The 16,658-nt window shown below is 41.1% G+C and overlaps 1 protein-coding gene across 1 annotated transcript in view; it reads right to left on the bottom strand.

Moving 5' to 3' along the window:
- LOC126100704 (rabphilin-3A) overlaps window positions 1-16,658 on the bottom strand; it is a 1,079,132-nt gene that overhangs the window by 595,877 nt on the left and 466,597 nt on the right. The gene's annotated exons all lie outside the window — the stretch shown is intronic.

Genomic DNA, 16,658 nt, shown 5'->3' with positions numbered 1-16,658 from the left:
GCCCGTATTCGTCGTGGCATACTATCCACAAGTTCATCAAGGCACTGTTGGTCCAGATTGTCCCACTCCTCAACGGCGATTAGGCTTCGAGCCCTCAGAGTGGTTGGTGGGCCACGTCGTCCATAAATAGCCCTTTTCAATCCGTCCCAGGCATGTTCGATAGCGTTCATATCTGGAGAACATGCTGGCCACTCTAGTCGAGCGATGTCGTTATCCTGGAGGAAGACATTCACAAGATGTGTACGACTGGGGCGTGAATTGTCATCCATTAAGGCAAATTCCTACTACGGATATGATTACACTATCGGTCGGAGAATGGCGTTCACGTATCGTACAGCAGTTACGGTGCCTTTCATGACCACTAGCGGCGTACGTCGGCTCCACATAATGCCACCCCAAAACAGCAGGGAACCTCCACATTGCTGCACTCGCTGGACAGTGTGTCTAAGGCGTTCAGCCTGACCTGGTTGCCTCCAAACACGTCTCCGACGATTGTATGGCTGCAATCATATGTGACACTCATCAGTGCCCATCTGTATCGTGCTGCATGGTGCCGTGGTTGCGAAGATGGACCTCGCCATGGACGTCGGGAGTGAAGTTGCGCATCACGCAGCCTACTGCGCACAGTTTGAGTCGAAAAACGACGTCCTGTGGCTGTACGAAAAGCGTTATACAACATGGTGGCGTTGCTGTCAGGGTTCCTCCCAGACATAATCCGTAGGTAGCGTTCATCTACTACAGTAGTAGCCCTTGGGCAGCCTGAGCGAGGCATGTCATCGACAGTTCCTGTCTCTCTGTATCTCCTCCACGTCCCAACAACATCGCTTTGGTTCACTCCGAGATACCTGGACACTTCATTTGTGCAGAGCCCTTCCTGGCACAAAGTGACAATGCAGACGCGATCGAACCGCGGTATTGACCATCTAGGTATGGTTGAAGTACAGACAACACGAGACAAGTATCTCCTTCATGGTGGAATAACTGGAACTGATCGGCTTTCGGACGCCCTCGGTCTAATAGGCGCTGCTCAAGCATGGTTGTTTACATCTTTGGGTTGGTTTAGTGACATCTCTGAACAGTCCGAGGGACTGTGACTGTGATACAAGATCCACAGTCAACGTCTGTGTTCAGGAGTTCTGGTAACCTCGGTGATGCAAAACTTTTCTTGATGTGTGTAGTACTATCAAATGTCATTAGATCGTGGGAAGAGCGAAAGTTCGAGAATTTGACACAAACATGATTGCAAACTCGTAGTTATTGATGAGCTGTTGTTGTTACATAGTAACATATACTCTATAAGATATTTTAATGCTCAGCTATTTTTATTATTAAAATCCACACAGTATACAAACGCTAAAGCAATATAGTACCAACAAAACTCACTACTTCGCGGGTCGATCATAAGATCGAACAAAACCCGTGACTTCCCGAACTGTGGCTAAACAGTTCGATCAGTCCGAGTCGTGCTTAAACACAGCCCTACCTGAAATAATTATAACTGAGCTGAAACAATAGAAGACGGATTCTCTAAAAGCATAATGAGATATTTGCGTAAAATATAAACAACAGATGGCGCAACTAGTCATCTTTTCATACAGGCGAAGACGTATTGACTCGTCGCATTCCGTTGGTACACAATGATTCAAATATGACCTTCCATTTACAGCTATGGAGCTTGCATTCGCTAAGAGTATCAACAAGACGCAGGGCCAATCTCTGTGTGTGGCAGATATTAAACATCCTGGGCAACGCCAAGCATTGTTGCTACTATTTAAGATGCATTTCCTAAATATAGCAGAAAGTGTAGGCACACAACGGTTCAGGAGAAAAATCACACCAGAATATTGAAAAAGCAACGCTCATAAAACTCAGTCATACAAACACATTGCTAACTTCTGCTTCTAAAATTAAGAAAATTATTTATTATCTCGAAAATAAAATCTCGTCTGTATTTAATAGCGTTTCCAATAGAGTATTAAGGATATGTTCCCACATAACAAGTGCTTTCTTATCGGAATTTGTAACGTATCACTAATTCGAGGCACTTTTCCAGAGAGAATTCTATATACCGTTGTTAATCTCCTTTTTGAGAACGGTGGAAAGAGCGCTGTCAACAAACACCGACCTGTTTCACTACTGACAACTTTTTACAAAATTTTTGAAATATGATACATTCTAGAATAGTATCACACCTGAGCAACAACACTATCCTCAGCAAGTCACAGTCTGGATTTCAGAAGAGTTACTCTACTGAGAATGCCATTTACATGTTCATTCAACAAATTTTGCAAGCATTAAATAACAAAGAGCGCCGGTTGGTATTTTCTGTGATATATGTAAGGCATTTGACTGTGCGAATCGCAATATTCTCCTAGATAAATTGATTTTTCATGGGACTGGTGGTATAGCCAACCAATGGATAATGTCTCAGCTAACCAAAAAACGCCCAAACTCGTTCTTCGTAATAGAACCAATGTAGTCTAGTGATATGATTCTAATTGTGGATAAATCACGTGTGGTGTTCCCGTGGCTGAATCTTACGTCCGCTATTGTTCCTCATTTATATGGTGTTTCACAGTTCATGTTATACACTTCTAAAGCTTGTTGAGGGGACCTAGTAGATCAAGTTTTATGTAAGAAACCAAGTCCGGAAACCGTTCGTTTCCATGCTACAAGGAAAACAAGAGCTACGCAATCACGCTCTAGATGTTTCTTTCGCAGCTCCCCTGTTAGGGTAGACTACCCGCATTAATGAATTGTGCGATGACGCGATGTCCTCTGTTCCCATCTGCCCTATTTTCATGCTTCCTGGTGATGTGTCAGTTTACATAGCGGTAACTAATACTGCAGTAACAGGATGCCGGGGTACACTTTCGTAGAGTATACCGATATGTTGTTCATTTATGGTGAAGCTCGCTGTAATGGAAGAGAAGCGTAACGTTTGTACCACGAGTACTTTCCGAATCATGTGACTCCATCTCATCCCATGTTTGTCAGAGCAGAACAGCGGCTGCAAGAAAGTGGAAATTCACAAGCGATAGTCCAAACTGTGATGTTCCAAGAAGAGGAAGTGCTTCATCAAGTTGAAGGGAACCCATGGACGAGTATTCGAGCCATTGCACGTGACTTCCTTCTGTCCCTGTGCGTCTGTTTGGTGTTTTCTGTATTAACACCAACTCCACTCGCATTACCCTCAAAAGATACGCGCCATACTCCCGGCGGATTTTGTGCCATCTGTTAATTTCTGTACTTGGTTTTTACACAGTTTTGTGGATTTTCCTCGGTTTCCAATGCGAATTTTGTGCACCGACGAAGCGCATTTAATCAGGGAAGGTGTTTTGAACTCTCGAAATAGCCATATTATGGATCTATAAATCCCCAAAGCCACGTGTACACGAAGATTTCAGCACAACTCAGGGCATCAGTGTCTGGGCAGATATCTGAGATGTTCGTGCGATTGGGTCGTACGTCCTTCCCCCCAGTCTAACGGGTGCTGGGTACTTGATATTCCTGCAAAAATTTCTTGGAAGACGTACCACTGGACATTCGGAACGAAGTTTGGTTCCAGCATGATGGCGCGGCAGTACGTTTTGCAGTTAGCGTCTGAAACCACCTGAACGTAGTCTCGGGTGACAGGTGGACCGGTCGAGGTGGACCACATGCTTGGCCACCGAGATCCCCAGATTTAACCCCATTGAACTTTTTCTTGTGGGGCCACATGAAGAGTCTTGTCTATGAGACGTCTGGCCTGTCTGAGAAAGATCTGGTTGCATGGATCATGTCTGATGAGCAGAGTTTATGGGAACTAACTGCGCGGATACATTGTGTCCACCGAATTAGTGGTCGTCATATCGAAAGTATAAGAGTTAAATCTGTACATTTTGGTTTCCTTGACATGGAACTGAACTGTTTCCGGACATGGGTTCCCATGTAATACTTGATCTATTAAGTCCCCTCCCCAACCTCTAACTATGTAACATGAATTGTAAAACGCCATGTACGTAAACATTCTACCATCTAATTAAAAAAGAAAAAAAATGTTCAAATGGCTATGAGCACTATGAGACTCAACATCTGAGATCATCAGTCCCCTACTTAAACCTAACTAACCTAAGGACATCACACACATCCATGCCCGAGGCAGGATTCGAACCTGCGACCGTAGCAGTCACGCTGTTCCGGACTGAAGTGCCTAGAACCGCCCGACCACCGCGGCTGTCCTACCATATAATATACAATAAGCAGAATTAGTTCGTTTTGCATGTGAACTAGTACTGTAATCAATACAAGCATACATAAAGCAACAGAAGAAACAGTAACAAGTATGATAAAAGCGTCGTCCACTGCTTTTCTGCAAATGGCCTCAACCTAAACTTTCAAACAACGCAACGTACTCAGTTCTGCAGTTCTCAGGATACTACACTGCTAAATCAGCTTAGCTCAGGCACATTTGAGCTTAGAACCATTAGAGATCTTAGGGAAATACAAATCAGTAAACTGACATCTTTTGTATATTTTCATTCAATAATGTTTTTTGGAATAATGTTGTGAGGTAACTCATCTTTAAGAAAGAAAGCCTTCGTAGCTCAAAACAGTGCTTTAAGAATAATATGGGATGCTCACCCACTATCAACTTGTAGGCATCTGTTTGTTGGATAGTCTGACTATTGCTTCACAGCATATTTATTCCCTCACAACGTTTATCGTATGAGCCACCTCAGTTCAAGAGGAACAATGATGTATATAATACCGAGACGTGTAACCAATGGCACCCCATACCATCACGCCGGGTTATACGCCAGTATGGCGATGACGAATACACGCTTCCAATGTTCGTTCACCGCGATGTCGCCAAACACGGGTGAGACCATCATGATGCTGTAAACAGAAACTGGATTCATCCGAAAAAATGACGTTTTGCCATTCGTGCACCCAGGTTAGTCGTTGGGTACACCATCGCAGGCGCTCCTGTCTGTGATGCAGCGTCAAGGGTAACCGCAGCCATGGTCTCCGAGCTGATAGTCCATGCTGCTGCAAACGTCGTCGAAGTGTTCGTGCAGATGGTTGTTGTCTTGCAAACGTCCCCATGTGTTGACTCAGGGGTTGAGACGTGGCAGCACGATCCGTTACAGCCATGCGGATAAGATGCCTGTCATTTCGACTGCTAGTGATACGAGGCCGTTGCGATCCAGCACGGCGTTGCGTATTACCCTCCTGAACCCACCGATTCCATATTCTGCTAACAGTCATTGGATCTCGACCAACGCGAGCAACAGTGTCGCGATACGATAAATCGCAATCGCGATAGGCTACAATCCGACTTTGATAAAACGTGATGGTACGCATTTCTCCTCCTTACACGAGGCATCATAACAACGTTTCACCAAGCAACACCGGTCAATTGCTGTTTGTGTATGAGAAATAGGTTGGAAAATTTCCTCATGTCAGGGCGTTGTAGGTGTCGCCATCGGCGCCAACATGTGTGAATGCTCTGGAAAGCTAATAATTTGCATATCACACCATCTTCTTCCTGTCGGATACATTTCACGTCTGTAGCACATCATCTTCGTGGTGTAGCGATTTTAATGGCCAGTAGTGTAGTTTTATTCTGTAGTAGAATTTCTGTTACTGGAATGTGTAGAAGGTGATGAGTGGTAATTACTAACTCACTTCTGTATATTCAGTAATAATAATAATAATAATAATAATAATAATAATAGTAATAAATAATAATAAAAAATTTACAAATTAATTTGGAACGCGAAAGTAAAATGACTCGTTACACATAATTATGATTTATTGTGACGTACTCTTATACAAATACTGAAAGCTAAGATTGGTAGCGACCGGGAAGAAATGAATATCAGTTCAATGTCATGCTGTCTTTCAATGTCTATGGAAGCAGTTGCTTCCATCAGCCACTACTCCGAGAATCTTCTCAGGATGAACAATTAATATTTGTTGTGTCAGTTCAGGGATACACAACGCCGTAAGAAGTGATGTAAAAATGGTTTTCGCTGCTGCTAAACTGTTTATAATAGAAATGAAACACAGCATTAAACAATTATAGCGATAGTGTCAGGCCGGTTGCACATAGTATCATTTGAGCGCCAAAGTTCACAACGAGAGGTATCAGTGTCCTCTGCCGATTCACTGATAGGGCGACGAGAAGCCAAGCGAATGTGGGTTCACTGTACTGTGGCCAAGGATACGAACTGCACTGGCAGAAACTCGAAATATGGTCCAACTTATTTAAGGAAAAAATTATCAAATTGCGTTTCAGTCTGTTTATAAGACACCTATGATTTAAAAAGTGAATTAATTTTTGTATGAAAATCTATACCTGCTTCAACATCTACATCGATAGTCCACAATCCACCCTACGGCGCGTGGCGGAGGTTACCCCGTATCATTATTAGCCATTTCCTTTCCTGTTTCACTCGCAGATAGAACGAGCGGAAAACGACTGTCTGTATGCCTCCGTATGAGCCCCAATTTCTAGTATCTTCGTCGTTCTTACGTGCAGTGTATACTGCAGGCAACAGGTTTGTTCTGCAGTCAGCTTCGAATGCCGGTTCACTAAATATTCTTAAAGTGTTGCTCGCAAAGAAAGTCGCCTTCCCTCCAGGGATTTTGATTTGAGTTTCGAAGCGTCTCCGTGACGCCTGCGTGTTGTTCAAACCTACCAATAATAAATCAAACAGCCCGCCTCTGAATTGCTATGATGTCTCCCTTTAATCTGACCTGGTACGGATCTCAAAAACTTGAGCAGTACTCATAAAGAAGTAGCACTAGCGGCCTGTATGCGGTCTCCTTTAGAGATGGACCACACTTTCTCACAATCCTCCCAATAAACCTAAGTCGACGATTCGCCTTCCCTACCACAGTTTTCACATGCTCGTTCCGTTTCAAATCGCATCGCAACGTTACGCCCAGATATTTAAACGAGCTAACTGTGTCAAGCCGGACACTAGTAATTCTTCAACCAAACATTACAGGTTTGTTCTTTCTACACATTCGCATTAACTTGCGTTTTTCCGCATTTAGGACTAGCTGCCATTCATCACACTAACCAGAAATTTTGTCTAAGTCGTTTTAGATTTTCGTACAGTCATTCAACTTCAACGCATTACTGTACACCACAGCATCATCATCAAAGATTGCTGCCCACCTTGTCCATTTAGGTATATAGAGAATAAAAACAGTACTATCACACTCCTTGATCTCTGTAAATGCTAGTCGTACATCTCTGCCGGTAAAAGATTCAAGTCCAGGAAGGGATGCGTTTTCACAACGAACGATGGCTAGGGTAAACCAACCACTACCAGAATTTCCAGTAGCGATGTCCAAAATAAAATTAACCCTGCAGCCACGAAAGAATATAGGTCCATTTAATATAACTGCTTGGGCTGTTCCATTTCCTCCAAGTTTATGCTAGAGCCTAATAATATGTTTGTAGACAGTGATCTCTTGCACAGAGTGATCTCTCTGAGAACATTCACCGGCGAGGACAACATACTGGGTTCTATTAGTTATGAAATTTTCGAGCCAATCACATATCTGTGAAGTTATTTCTTATATGCTCGTACCTTCGTTAATAGCCTGCAACGGGGCACCGTGTCAAATGCTTTCTGAAAATTTAGAAATATGGAATCTGTCTGTTGCCCTTGAACCACAGTTCGCTGTATATCATGTGAGAAAAGGCAAGCTGAGTTTCGCATGAGCGATGCTTTCTAAAACCAAGCTTACCAGTCTCGAGAAACTTTATTGTATTCGAACTGAGAATATATTCAAGGATTTTGCAGCAGACCGAAGCTAAGGATATTGGTCTGTAATTTTGCAGATCTGTCCTTTTGCCCTTCTTTTATACAAGAGTCATCTTTGCTTTTTTCCAGTCGCTTGGGACTTTGTTCTGGGAGAGAGATTCACGACAAATGCAAGCTGGTTAAGGGGCCAGTACCGTAGAGTACTCTTTGTAAAAGCGAATTGGGATTCCATCCGGACCTGACGGCTTATTTTTTTTTCAACTCGTTCAATTGTTTCTCTGGACCAGGGATGCTTATTATTATGTAGTCCATACGGGAACCTGGTTGATGTTCAAACGACGCTATGTTTGTACAAGTGAACGATTTCTTGAACTTGAAATTTAAAGCTTCAGTTTAATGTTTGTAATTCGTCTGTAATCATGACAAATTCTTATGGTAATGTATTTTTTATGATAAGGAAACGACACAGGGTTTTGCCCTGTCCCCATCGCGTTGTGCCAGCACTAACAACGTGACCAACGAAACGTCAGAAGTGGAAGGGCAATCCGAAAGAGCTATGTTCCGCCGGCGCACCGGTTTATATTCGTTTTCTTACTAAATTTGTTTTTGGCGCATTGAAGATTTATCACAAACATGCCGCCCTTGGTGGGATTTCTTGTAAACAAATATCAACTAACATCACATCGACGGAAAAGTCATCAGGAGATCCTATCATAAAAAATAACTTCATTCCTTCCTATCGAACGTTCGGTTCGTGTGTGTAGTTAGAAGCATCGTATTATCTTGTCTAAGGTCACAAATTCACAGCTTATTGTGTGCACCTTTCTTTGTCATCCTCGCGTTGTGACGTATTCTGAGAACATCTGTGGTATTGTGTTCTTGCTTGTTACAAATATTTCACATATTTCACGTTTTTTTTTGTTTTTTTTTTTACTATGTGGCGATTTCCTCGGGTGTGGTTGGGCAACAACCTAAGACTACTGAGTGTGAACGAGCAGCAATGAAGTTCAGAGAGGGAAGTGCCTGAAAGCGATCTCCCATTTCCTTTTTATTTTAAAATAATGTAAAATAGTTAAAATTGTGCATTAAAAACATGTAATATTCAGATGATAGTGTTATGTACAATTTACATTTTAATAATAGGAAATAAAGGAAAAGTTATTATGAAGAAATATTTTAAAAAACTTTACACATAGCGGATTCCAAAAATTGCTACTAAAATCGGATCCCACGTACCAGTAATCAAGATGACACTAAATAAAATTAGAAGAAGGTATTAAATCGGAGAAAACATTATCTAGTTTCAAAGTACCAGTAGGTATAATATAACATCTTCCAGGCAGTTCTAGAATTCCTGAGTGTTTTCTTTCCTGAGCCAGAGAGCCCTGCTATTGGATGTTTGTGTAGGATTTATTTCTGACAGTCTGGTTTTGTGTCGTTTAAGAACTACCTCCCCCCCCTCCCCCCCCCCCCACACACACCATTCCCATTTTTCCAGCAATTTCGTCTTTGAAAGGGTGTTCAATGTTATTTCTCTCTTGCTAGTTGTATAGTTATTCTTCACAAGTTATTGCGAGTAAGCTTGAAGAATGAAGCTTCCACAACACGACAACACTAAACATGCTCTTCTTCAAGATCTTTCCCCGAAACTGCAGGTCTGCCTCGTTCTGTTTTTGCTGCTTCCTCAGGTGTACTGTACTTCATGTTGGATACCCTCATAAGAAGTGTTCAAATGGTTCAAATGGCTCTGAGCACTATGGGACTCAACAGCTTAGGTCATAAGTCCCCTAGAACTTAGAACTACTTAAACCTAACTAACCTAAGGACATCACACACACCCATGCCCGAGGCAGGATTCGAACCTGCGACCGTAGCAGTCCCGCGGTTCCGGACTGCAGCGCCAGAACCGCTAGACCACCGCGGCCGGCTCATAAGAAGTGTTTCTGGAACAATAAACTGTTCACTGGCCTTCTTACAACTCACCTGTTTCTGAACTACATCAATAGCTTTAGTCGTTTTAGACACAGTCCACTTTCTCTGATCAACCTTCCCTGTTACCTTCTTGGAATGATCAAGAGAATTCCAAGGGAATAAGAGTGTGCACTAATACGGGAAGACTTAAAACGCGAAAAAGTGAAGGACCCAGTTTAAGCAACTTCAGGAGGTCCACTTTACGTGTCTAAAGCCTACATTTCACAACAGAATAATTTTTAACCAATATCCCAATCAAAATGCCAAAATGTCTGACGCAACAAATGCATCAAAGTATAATAAATATGCTGTGTGTGAGTACCGTATCAAACATTACTACGAAAAATACCAATTTTCCATATATGCGTTTACACTCAACGTAAATAATTGCATTTCATATAATTTATCTGGCGCCCATTTGATAGCATTCATGATATAGGGTTTGTTTTTACCACTGCGCTAACTTTCAACATTCCTGGTGGAAAATATTCTAGAAGCTTCACATTTCACTTCATACATACATAGTTTCCTGATTTCGCAATTTTAAACATCACTACAAAAAAAAAATTCTAAACATAATTTCTCAAACAAGTAGAATCATAGCAAATAAATATGATTTTCAGAGGAAATATTTTCCACACGTAAGCAGACAAATTTTCAAAGAAGCGGCAGTACTATAGACGGTTAGCAAAAATCAGCGGATTTACATGCACGCGGGTGAAACACAGCGCTTTGGGACTTGTCTTACAGTTCTGATTTTTCATTGATCTCTTGGTTAAAGCCGGGACGGTGTGGTGGGGATAGTGCGAAACCCTGCGTCGTTTCCGTCCTCGCCGAAAACCATATTTTTCAAGACACTACGGTGACACACTCCTTTTGTCGAACAATGTATATACGAGCGAATACAGAGCACGCTTGGCGCTGAAACCTTGTTAGACAATGAGGAATTTGTAGTAGTCTGGTTTTTATTTAATTAAAATGTTTGTCGAATTCATGCTCCTCCAACACAAACTGCTTGCCACAAACTTTCATAAGCAGTCACAATGACTAGTTTCCAAAATCAACTGACTCTGAATATAACTGCAATGCCGAAAATCTCCCTATACATTACATACAAACGCCTGTTACACATCTGCAAAAAGATGCACTCAGTTTGTCGCTTGTGTTTCGGATGCTACGGATTGGCAGACCTGAGATACTTGTTGTGGCTTACCTACTGACTGCTGTCGATGCTCCGTGCTCTTACTGCATTTGACGGTCTTCTTAGATTTTGTTAAGTCAGAACTGACACGTTCATGTTGTTTGCCCTCTTTTCGTCTCGAACTGATGCTAACAAGGGAACCTCCCCATCGCACCCCACTCAGATTTAGTTATAAGTTGGCACAGTGGATAGGCCTTGAAAAACTGAACGCAGATCAATCGAGAAAACAGGAAGAAGTTGTGTGGAACTAAGAAAAAAATAAGCAACATATACAAACTGAGTAGTCCATGCGCCAGATATGCAACATTAAGGATTTTTTTTCAGTCAATTATTATCTGACGTGTTTTCCTGTGGAGGAATCGGTTGACCTATGACCTTGCGATCAAATGTTTTCGGTTCCCATTCGAGAGGCACATCCTTTCGTCTACTAATCGCACGGTCGCAAAACACAGACACTAAACTTATTACAGTGAAAAGAGACGTCAATGAACACTCGAGGGAAGACTTGAGCCCAGGACCTCTCGTTCCGCAGTTGCTCACGCTAACCACGGGACCACGACGCTGTTGAGCTCACATTAATCATAATATTGCCTATCTTGCGCATGGACTACTCAGTTTGTATATTTTGCTTATTTTTTTCATAGTTACACACAACTTCTTCCTGTTTTCTCGATTGATCTGTGTTCAGTTTTTCAAGGCCTATCCACTGTGCCAACTTGTAACTAAATCTGACGGGGGTGCGATGGGGAGGTTTCCTTGTAAGCAACGGCCTGGGCCACTATGGAGTTTCCTGTATTGTTAAGATCTACGTCACGTCGCGGTATGTTGTTTTGTCTAAGAGGCTACGCAGAAAATAATCACTGCACAATAAAGGAAACTATTCAGCGATAACAGTAGGAACGTAGTGGGGCTAGGACGACTGGGGGAATGCCTTTGAGGATAACCAGCCTCTGCAATTAAAAAAATAGTAAAATATAAGGGAAAATTAAACTGAGCAGGAAAAGTTAAAAATTCAGTAAAATTGATCTGTCGAGAGAAATGTTTCGCAGTGTTTAAATAATAAAAGACTGTTTCGGATATCATAACAAGGTAAAGATCATCAAATCACTTACACCTATTCCCAGGTTCAAATGGTTCAAATGGCTCTAAGCACTATGGGATTTAACAACTGAGGTCATCAGTCCCCTACACTTAGAACTACTTAAACCTAACTAACCTAAGGACATCACACACATCCATGCCCGAGGCAGGATTCGAACCTGCGACCGTAGCAGTAGCGTTTCCGGACTGAAGCGCCTAGAAACGCTCGGTCACAGCGGCCGGCCCTTTTCGCAGGTCATTGCTCAATATGCATCAGCATACAAATATCAGTTAACTGAATCTATATCACGAAAGGGTACAGATGTAAGCAAGTGTTTCGGCCAAGACTATAACGGAGTTACGTTATGAGTGGCGTATACAATAGTGTGCGAAAAAGAAGCAACTAATAATATCAATTTAGTCCCTGTAGGCACTGTAAAAGTTAAGAGGATAATCAGGAAACAGTCCTGTATTTCAAAACATCTACAAATTTTTTGGTCACGGTTTGCTACGGTGGCAGAATTTAAAAACTTATCTCATCAGAGAGGGCATAGAACAAAGATTTGAAACTTGAGTGATTTAAACCGCAAGCAATCTTAATCCCTCACAAAGTTTTTTATCACCCCTCAGTCAGAAGATCTCTTCCACCCTTAAACCTAAAAAGCACGGAAGTAACTTTTTTCTCTTCAGCAAAGAGCTTGGGGATAATTTTGGGCCATCACTTCACAACACCGAAACCGCAGATAAAATATCTTCCGCACAATCCAAAAATTTTCGCCGCTTGATATCTGTTGATAACTTCCAATATACTGCTATTTATAGATCGGTAAGCTTTATTAAGGAAGGTATATTTAGTATGTTATGGATGTAATAGTAACTATAATGTAAATATTATAAGTTTCTGGGTAATCGCCAAAAAAACATTGTTTAATTGTTTAAATGTATCGATAGCAACGACGAAATGGCAACAGCTGTGCCAATGTTTATCTCTGCGTATGGAGAGTCTTTGTCGCACTGGGAGCGAGGTGAACACAGCAGCTTGAGTCTTGAAAGAGTGCGGAAGTGTTTGTTGGGAGCTCCCGCAGACGCGGTGTGCAGTTATGGTCGCGCTAGTATAGGCGCACCTATTTCATTAACCAGTGAGTATTGAGTTGGACGGTCGGAGTGGACAGGGAGAAGTGCAATTCTAACTATTGCCTCTCCCATAATTATCAATGGCTCTGGAGAAGACTCGTGGTGGTCAACCAGCAGCAGCAGCAGCTCAGTATTGTCGTAGGCTACATTCTTTGTCGTCCGCACAGCTACAACATCGTAAGACTGGTAAATGACAAACTAATATTGCACAAGAATGAGGTTTCCATTCTGCAACAGAGTGTGCGCTGATATGAAACTTCCTAGCAGATTAAAACTGTGTGCCGGACCGAGACTCGAACTCGGGACCTTTGCCTTTTGCGGGCAAGTGCTCTGCCAACTGAGCTACCCAAGCACGACTCACGCCGCGTCCTGACAGCTTCACACCTGCCAGTACCTCGTCTCCTACTTTCCACACTTTACAGAAGCTCTTCTGCGAAGAGTTAAAGCCTGTAGGGCACCTGTGCTCTTTGTCCTCAAACATCATCACCAAGCAGGGTCCCTTTTATTTCCATGCAATAATCAAGTTTTGTAAAGATACGTAAGCTGATTATCTATTTACAGCCACTTTTGTTTGCTTGCTAATGACCAGTTTCAGTCTAAATTTTGCTCCGCAGTAACTGTTCAGTCTCTTATTTCATAACAGCAGCTTAATTTATTTGTAATTTTGAGTATTAACTTTAGTGACTTGAAGTAACGTAAAATTTCACTGGCATAACTAATAGCTAAATATACAGTACAAATTTAAAGTGCGCAATTTCAGTTATTCTGAATTTAGCTTAGCAAGTGACTTCTGCTGGCTTCTTGGTACATATTTTATTGTTCTTATGTTAAAAGTAAATCAATTGCTCATTTGCTTAAAATAAATTCAGTTCAGTCTTTCAATAATTAAAAGCAAATTACTTGCCTTTTTCCAAATTTTCTATTACGTTACGCTGAGGCTACTGAAAGTCATTTTTTTACCTAACAAAGTTTCAGTTACAGTCAGTTATTTACTCGTATTTAACCAGCAGCTTCATTTAACTTTAGTATTTCAGAGTAAGTAACCGCAAACTCAGTGCTTTCTGATTCATTTATTTTTTTCGTCAACTGTTGTGTTGTGGATAAGTGTGACAACTTTCTGTTGTCACCTCAGTGATTATTTGATTAATTTTCTTTGCCTCTACCTTTCTTAGGATTTTGGATATTCATTGCCGTAGTGGGCTGACGACCGTTTAATTTTCCCTTTATTTTGCTAAGCAGTTGTTTTTGTATTAAATATTACGTGATACCCTTCCCCCACACCACTGTGTGGTTCGTGAGCGATTGCACTAAATTCCAACCATTTCAAAATTATAATCAGTATTTAGATTAGGTTTAGAATAGATTCTTCCTTCAGAAGCGTCTGTTGTACGCTTCTCTCCTATTATACGGTGTTATTTTCCTTCTGTACCGATAGCCTTACTCATTGTAAAATCCCATAAGGCATACGCGATCACCGCCATTTATATCGCAATCCAACTAGGTAGAGTGAGGTTATAACTTAGACTGGACTGAACAGACCACTACAATCTGTAATAAGGTTTCAGTGTCAATTGTAAAAAAGAATTTTCTGGTTTTCTGTCGAACTTAAAAGTTGATTATGATACTCCTCTTCTCCAACGACTTTTATTTGGAAGATCATGCTGGCTGGTGTCTTTACCTGACGATTTGTTGAGAAAAATTGCTGCTCCAAATTCTTTATGTATATGTCAAGTAATAGTCCAGCTAGACTGCTAAACTACATAAACAACCTAGAGCTGCAATTTTTCTCAACAAAACATCAGATCAATGATAAAGTTGTCGTTTACAAGAGATACGTTGATTATGTAATCCTTTTTTTAATAGTACAAGTAATGAAATAGACACCCTTGCAAATCAACTCAGGAAAATGTCCAAAAATATCATCTCCACTGTAAAACATGAAAACCAGAAATTTCCTTGACGTTACAGTTATGAACAAAAACGAGAAACACCAGTTCGACATATTCAGGAAACCGATAACCACTGATGAAAGTATCAAGAATGAGTTTTGTCACCCAGATCAACATAACAGCTCTTTTAAAAGCAATGCTAAATCAGATACATAAGATCCTACTCGATAAAACAGAGGACCTAAAATAAATTAATATTAATGAAACTATCTGCGAATATGGTTACAATCCTTTCTTCGACAATCTTTAAAATGAAATAGAAACTAAACAAATCTACAAGTGTTGGGCAAAACTGTGAAAACACTACAAGAAATACGAACTTGAACACAAAGGCAGATGTCACCCCAAACTATAGGATACGGTGTTGTATCTGATCGTGAACAATACCTTGCACTGTCCAGAATATGTTGCGAGTATCAGTCACGGTCATCAGTGTTCTGTGTAGTTGTGAGCGCATTATATCGGAGCTAAGAGAATTTTAATATGGCCAGATTGTTGGTGCTAGTATGGTGGTGCTTCCGTAATCAAGGTAACCGATGTAACGAAAAATAAAAGAACAAAGCTGCAAAAATTTCTTCAGAACTTCCCTGTCAGGGCAAAACAACGCGAAGGAAGCTGTCGAATTCCGTCTCCTGATGGTAGATATTTCTCTTTCTTACACGAAGCATAAAACAATCTGTTCACAAACAAACAACATCCAAATACAGTTCATGAATGAGGAGTCTGCTGCGTAAAGTTTTCTAAAATAGAGAATGTAGATGAATTTGTTCCTATCTACCTTGTGGGGTTGCGATGAAATGCTAACCATTTGATTACTCAGGTACTGAGTTCGCATCAACCCAGTGAAACCTTCGTTGAGTGCCGCCTTCATGGCACAAAATTTTAATGGTCAATATTGTACATCTGCTGGGGTTCTCGGCACTATTTTCAGATTACTGTGTCTCTCTCTTAAGTCGGAATTGTAAATAGATTATAAAAAGCGATTCCAGATTACACAACCGATCCAGACACCTACGCCTATTAAATAATAGTCAAAAATGGTTCAGTCGGCAGCTGACTGTATGGCAGATGTCACAGGTATTGGAAGTGCTGCGGAAAACAGAATATTCAACATCAGTCTGCGAAGGGTTCCTGTTTCAGGACTCCTTTCGTGTCTCCTGTGGAAGTATACGATTCTGTTAACAAGGAGTAACGACCAAATCAGTTGCAGGTCCAGTTTCTGTTAAAGCGGTAAGGCGTTGGTCAGGTATTTGGTATTACACTTTATTTGCGATATCCGCCACTGAAATTACAGAAAATTTCGATTATTGTCATCTTTACATTGTTGCACTGAAGTTCTGCTATCTATAGCCGTGTGAAGTGGGAAGAACCTTTTCAAATTTGATAAACGTGTTGACTGACAAAAGAATGAGAGTTGTTACTTAGTGCCCGGAAGAAAAATTTTATAATATATTGTAACATACTCATAGTCATTAGAAACTTAGTATTAGTACTTTGCATGTTAAATATTGTTAATAGAGTATTTGAGCCTATACGGAGTTCTTATCTTGCACTGGT

Source organism: Schistocerca cancellata, chromosome 9, assembly GCF_023864275.1.
Source record: "Schistocerca cancellata isolate TAMUIC-IGC-003103 chromosome 9, iqSchCanc2.1, whole genome shotgun sequence".
Lineage (NCBI taxonomy): Eukaryota > Metazoa > Arthropoda > Insecta > Orthoptera > Acrididae > Schistocerca > Schistocerca cancellata.
This window is presented reverse-complemented; position numbering and strand designations above follow the sequence as displayed.